The sequence below is a fragment of the Arachis duranensis genome, chromosome 5 (genome assembly GCF_000817695.3).
Source record: "Arachis duranensis cultivar V14167 chromosome 5, aradu.V14167.gnm2.J7QH, whole genome shotgun sequence".
NCBI classification, from domain to species: Eukaryota; Viridiplantae; Streptophyta; class Magnoliopsida; order Fabales; family Fabaceae; genus Arachis; species Arachis duranensis.
The window spans coordinates 13,628,020-13,635,227 of record NC_029776.3 but is presented as its reverse complement, the minus strand read 5'-3'; positions in this window follow the sequence as shown (position 1 = coordinate 13,635,227).

Here is a 7,208-nt window from a genome sequence, read left to right as displayed (position 1 = left end):
CTGTTATAAAGGCTGTCTTACTCTAATCTTCAGGATGTATTAGAATTTGGTTGTAACCAGAGTATGTGTCCATGAAGCTTAAGCTATTAAAACCGGAAGCATTATCAACTAATTTGTCAATGCAAGGTAGCGGATAAGCGTCTTTAGGACAAGCTTTATTAAGATTTGTAAAGTCGACATACATGCGCCATTTACCTAAGTTTTTTCTTACCATTACCATGTTTGACAGACACGTTAGAAATCGTATTTCCCTGATGAATCCAGCGGCGAGTAGTTTCTTAGTCTCTTCTAGAGATGGCATCATCTTTTCTGTTTCGAGGTTTCGCTTTTTCTGTGCTATTGGTCGGGCTGTCTTGTTAATTGCCAGTTTGTGACAGATATTGTCGGGGTTGATCCCTGGCATGTTAGCGGGTCCATACGAATAGGTCAGCATTGTCTCGCAATATAGTTGTTAGTCGTAGCCGCTCTTCACCTGTAAGGGCACCTCCTATATATGTAAATTGGTTTTCATTGTCAGTTAAAGTTACCTTCTGAAGATCATCCATGGACTTAGGTCTTTCATGAAAATCCTCTTCAAGGTCGAGTTCGGACAACAAGGGTAATTCCCTCGAGTTATAGACTGCTTGCACGCATGTTGGTGTCATTGTCTTAGTTGAGTTCTGCTTTAAACTTGCCTTATAGCATTGCCGAGCTTCTTGCTGTTGCCACTAAATTTTTCTGTACATGAAACTTAACACACAAATGTAAAGTAGAGACTACTACTCCGAAAGCATTCAAAGAAGGTCGTCCGAGAATAATATTATATGGACTAGAACAATCTACTATAAGATATTGGATGTCAATAGTTTTTGATAATGGATTTTCCCCAATCATATTCTTTAACCATAAATGTCCGAGTATAGGAACTCTCTCTCTAGAGAACCTAACTAGTTCTCCAGAGGATGGTTGCATGGCTTTTTCACATAATTTCATTTTTGAAAAGTTGAATAAAATAAGACATCAACATTACTGCATGGATCTAGTAAGACCTTTCTTACCAACAGGTCACCAGTTTGGACAGAAATTACCACTGGATCATTGAGATTTGGGCTTGATGAATGATAGTAGAACTTGGTGAAGGCTATTGCTGTTTTTGTTGCATCCCTTGTTATTGGATGAGTTGTTACCTCAGTTGCTAACATTGCCAGATAACTTCTCTTTTGGACCGAGCTTGTTGCTCTTCCTCCTGTGAAGCCTCCTGAAATACAGTTTATGATTCCTCTTGGTGGGTTAGGTTGGTCCATTTTCTTTTTTCTTTCTCTGCCAAGGTTTGAAGGTGATCTTCTCGGTCTGGATTACTTTCCTTATTTATCCGTCCTTCCACATATTTGTCCAGGAGATCTTGCCGGGCTAGTCTTTCAAGTAAATCTCTAGCTATTACACATTCGTTCGTGATGTGGCCAAACTTCTAGTGAAAGGCACAATGCTTGGTTTTGTCAATGAACCTCTGTTCTTGGTAACTTCCCGCTCTGCTTGGAGGTTTTATTATCTTTGCATGGAGCATCTCCTTGATGATGTTCTCCCTTTTGGTGTTGAATCGTGTATAGTTATCAAACTTTGGAGTGATCTTGAATGGTTTCTTGGCATCTCGGTTTTGTGGGTTCTTGGGAGTCTTTTCTTCCTCGCACCGAGGTGGTTGTTTATCTTCCCTTCGTGCTTCGCGGAGTTCTTTAATTTCCATTTGTTCGATAGCTTTTCTCAGAATTCAGCTAGTGTTTTTAGTTTCGCCACTGCGATTGTTTCTTGGAATTTTTCTGGACGTAGTTCGCTCTTGATTGCATGTAAGTGAACATCTGGACTGAGGTCTGGATTTTCCATAATTGCTTTTGAAAATCAGGTCATCTAGTCCTTGAGGCTTTCATGTTGTCCCTGTTTATGGTGTTAAGATAGTCTGACCCATGAACATATATTTTTTTATGCAGCAAAGTGGTTAGTGAATGCTTCTGCCAAATCCTCGAAGTTGGAAATAGATCTTGCATGCAACTTAGAAAATCAAAGTAAAGTAGCACCATCTAAAAATGTAGGAAAAGATCTACATAATATAGGGTCAAAAGTACTGTTAAAAAACATCATCGCCTGAAACTTAGTAATGTGAATATGTGGGTCTCTGAGCCCTTCATATGGCTTAAGTGTGGTAGGCAAAGTGAAATTCTTTGGCATTTAAAACTGTATAATGTCTTCTAAAAAAGGGTTGAATATCATCTTCTTTTCTTTCAGAAGAACTATTTCCTCTGGATAAATTTTCAACACTGGCTCTTCGTTACGTTTGGGGTTGGCCGTATCTTTCTTTTCGTTCTGGTTCTGTGCAAGTAGGTCATTCACTCTTTGGAATTTTGCCTGAAGCTTCGCATTTTACGCCAACAAGTCGGCTTGCATCAGTTATTGAATTCCGTTGTCTACCATTATTAAGTCCCTAAAAAAGGAGTTTAAATGAAGAAAAAAGGAAGTGGAGTTAATTATCGGCCCTACGGTGGGCACCAAATGTTTCGTCCGTGAAGATTCAACCGAGTTATAGCAACTCCTTCGAGTGGTGTGTTGCTTGGCTAGAAGAGCTATACGTGGACTTGGCTAGAACACCGCGGTGAGAATACCTGCAAAAGATACTCCGACGCTCAAAGTAAAAATGAAACTTAATGATATTTAATGAATATTAAAAGTAAGTTGTGAACCTTGTGTGTATGTCATCGTTATATGCTCGTTTATATAGATGAATAATTTGGTGATTAGTTTTAGAGTGTGGTCCAAATTCTTGTTAAATTCGAAAGTATCGCTTCTAGGGTAACGTCTTGTTAATAATCATTTGACTAAGATATAGGATACGTATCACTTTCTATCTGTTTTTGTATATATACTAATACTGGATTCTAATATACAAAAATATTGTGATTCAATTTGTTAAAAAATAATTGGATCATTTTTTTGTATTTTTTTCTCTGAATATTTACTCATTTATTACTTTATTAGTTGACTACATATTGATCAAAGAAAAGTTTATTCCCTAACAAAACTACACTTTTATTATCTCATCACATATATAAAGAAATAAGAAGTTAATATTTTTTCGGATCAGAACCAAAGCAAAGAATGCGAGACAAAAGTACTTGGATGGATTATGATGAGTTGAGTTGGTAAAATTTTTATTTGTTGAAAGTAATTTATACTTTATAAAAATTAGTCTTTAAAATATAATTTTTTAAAATTATAGTATTTATATTTAGTAAATTAAATTAAAATAGTTTTTATTAAATATAAGCAATAATAATTTAATTTAATAAAAATAATTTTTAAACTTTTAAAATACTATAATAGACATAAATATAATAATAAATTTGATAATTTATTAATGTATATAATTTTATATTAGATTTTATAATTTTAAAATATTTTATCTTAAATATTTTTATAAGTACGCTTATTTTTTAAAAATTTTAAGTATACATATATAATTTTTTTATCAAAATAAAAATTTTATGCTTTTCAAAAGTATAAGTACATTCTTAAAATGTTATACCAAACCAAAGATATGTTGTGTTTGCTCCTTGGTATTTGCCATTTTATACATTTATATACTTCAGAAGTTAATTATTTTAGGAGAAAGATTTATAACATAGCTTATAAGTATTATCAAGTTTTTCTTTGATTATAAACATTTAGACATACTTAACACTTTAATGAAAACCGTTTGTTTTTATCCAAAACTTTTGGAAAAAATTTTAATTTTGTCCTTATTTCTTTTTTAATTTTTCTTTAATATTTTATAAATATTTTAATATTGTCATTTCTATAAACAAAATTCAAATAAAAAACAAAAAAAGCTAAAATTAAAATTTACTTATGGTGTTTATGATATTTCAGTAGTAAAAATTCACATATAATTGTCTTTATGTAAAATTGATAGTTGAGAATAATAAAAAAATCTTTTCCTAGACTGTGCTTGTATTTTTTTATCACTACAAGAGACACGCCGAATAGCGACGGTTTTTTTAGAGATTTACGGTGGTTTTTAACCACTGCGAAACGAAATTCCAGCGGTTCCATAAATGTTGCCTATTAGGGGGTGGATATTTGATTTTGCGACGGTTTTGGAAAACCACTGGCACAACCGCAGCAAATCACATAATTGATTTTGCGGCGGTTGCAAAACCGCCGCTATTTGGTAAATAGATTTTTTAAAAAATTGTGGCGGTTTTATAACTGCCGCTATCTTGCATGCTGGTTTAATTGTGGCAGTTTGAAATTGCCACAATCTGCTATGTAAAATTATAAAAAAAATTGAAAGTCAAACCACTTTGAAATAATCCATAAAGTGTGCATTACAAGATCAACTGATAATACTAAATTGAAACTCAAGATAGTCATCAGATAGAATTAAATTATTCTAGTCATATTTTAAATTAGAACATTCTAGCATCAATATAAGGCCTCAAGGAATGTCAATATTCATAGTATAGACAGAGTGTATTAAAGGTAGAAAATCCAAAGCAACCTTTGAATTCATTAGAATCATTAAATCACGCATATTTACAGAGAAAGTGTATTCAGAATTTCCAACTCGACCAAGAAAGTGAAAAAGGAAAAAAGTTAAGAAAGTTCAAAATTAGAGAATAAGTGACATTATTGATTATCTTATTTTTATAAAATAAAATTAAAAAAAATTGAAATGCTAAGAGACAAAAATATTATAGTTCTATACCTTTAACTTAATGGGAGATGCAGTCATCCCAAAAATTCAAGGGAGGTCAGAGATAAAGAGTTCAATTCCCTATGATAGAGCTCCTGCATAAAATTAAATCAAATCCTGCAAAGGTGACAGTAAATTATTTCACCAAATTACACTAACTTGTTGAGATTGGTTTTAATTATTTTATTTAAAGAAAAAATTTCAAATTTATTTCAGTTGTATTTAATAAATCAAAATGACCAATATTACAACAAATGGCTAATATTATAAACTTACTTTCATTATGCAGGCATAAGGGTCTCTACCCTTAGCATGATGGTACTCGTCCATTATTAAAAGTTTAATCATATCAAGTTTGAGAAAATTGTATCTCAAACTTCTGAGTAATATAACTGGAGTAATGATAAGCACCTTAGACATTCAAAAGAAAAAGCCTTGTTGATAATAAGTTAATAACTACCTCCAAGCTATGCAGCAAACAAATATTTTAGAAGTATCACACTTAAAAGAACAAAAGATGCATGTCACACTCAGATAAAACTGAATATTGAAAAATAGAAAGTCGGTAGTCTTTTTTTTCATTTTCTTTGAACACATAGGCTTAGGCTAAAAATCATCTAGAAGATAGAACTAGAACTAGGATTGACTACAAAAATAACATAAATGCTACTAACATTGACACTTTTTTAATTTTTTTCAGGCATTAACTACTAAACCAGTTGTATTTCTAGGCTTGTGTAATACATTACAGATCCTTTGCCATCAACAACAGCAACCAAGAAAATAGTGTATTTATTTTCTCATTGTCAAAAAGGATAAATTACAATAGAAAAATTAAGCTTAAGAAATTCAAAAACATGAGCATACAATAGTGTAATAATACACCTTAAATTTTTTTCTTCTAATTCATACGTCATGGAGTAATCTTAAATCAAATGATGTTAAAACTTAACAAGCAATGCACTACTTAATAATATAAGAATGAAACATAGTTCAATTGATCAAAAAGGAACTCCCAAAAACACATAAAATAGAGAATCTTGTAGCACATTACCATCTTAAGAATCAGTATATATAAAGACATGACATGAGTCTCAGCCTAAAAGATTCTCAAAGACAACAACAAATAAAGAAAACATTTCTATCTTAGAAAAAGACATAATTTTTCAACATCTTCCAACACTTGTTTCTTTTTCTTTTTCTTATATACAAAACAAATTAAAGCATCAAAATATAATTGAGTATGGTTAATAAGCATGTTAAAAATGAACATAAACAGCTAAAATGGACATAGCTTGCTAGTTTTATAACACATTAGAACTTTAAGCACAAAGAGCATGAAACAAAATCGTGTTATCAAAATCAGTTAAAGGCATCTTTATCATTCAATACTCATTCATCAGGACAAAAGCTCTTAAAACTTATAAAGAGGATAAAAAAAAGCTTACTAACATTTTTTAAATTCAACTAATGTGAATCAATTGTTAAAAAATCTGAAGCTCATAACTTGAGTTCAACAACCCCCAAAATTATATGATCAATCACATGATCAAGCAGCAAACTTTATCTGTTTCTAAAACAAATTTTCAAAAATGAAAAGCATCCATCATCAATAATCTAGCAAAAAGAATATATTTAAGATGTAAAATTGAAGTTGTGAGAAATGTAAGTATTCGAGAGAATATACAAAATAAAATAAAAAAAATAATTAGTATTTGAGAATATGTAAAATTTCAATTACAGTACAAGAATGAGATAGCTATATGTATGGACTCGAATATAAGGGTTATGAACTATCCAACTAAACAAGGAAGCACCAACAATTAGAGTGCAATCTTAACTAATATAATTAACCAAATAAAATTCATAATGACTAACATACTTTTAACACTTCGCTCAAACTTACGTGGAGAGATATACTCTAAGTTTTGACATTATGATATGATACTAAAATAATTTGCCTCACAAAAATTATTTCATAAATCTCTTAGATACACACATACAAACACAAATACACCCATTTAGGCATAATCAACAGCAAAATAAAACTCAAAAATAGTACTCAATTAAGCTACCAAGTTTGTCCTTCATCCTTTTCTACAATGCACAATAATTCAAATATTCATACATACACATTAAGGCTTGGTATTTTTCAGGCCACCCCTGGGTTCAGGAAGGAGGTCTTTCTCCTTATTAGTTTTATTCAGTGATGAGTCGAAGCAATACACACTAAAATATCAAGATTCAAGGGTTTAGAAATTGAGAAAAAATTGAATCAGAATGCTAATTTGGGAAAGAAAAATTTGGGTAAAATCAATCGATCAGTGTTGTTCGAACCAAAATTCAAAAGGCATAGAGATAAAATTGATGCAGAATTAATTTATCAACAGCCACTAAAATTAAATTGGGATAAGGGAGAAGAATGTACGAGATTGGGGAGAGAGGGGCCGATCTACAACTCACAACAAGGCAAGGGGGAAGGCTGCCG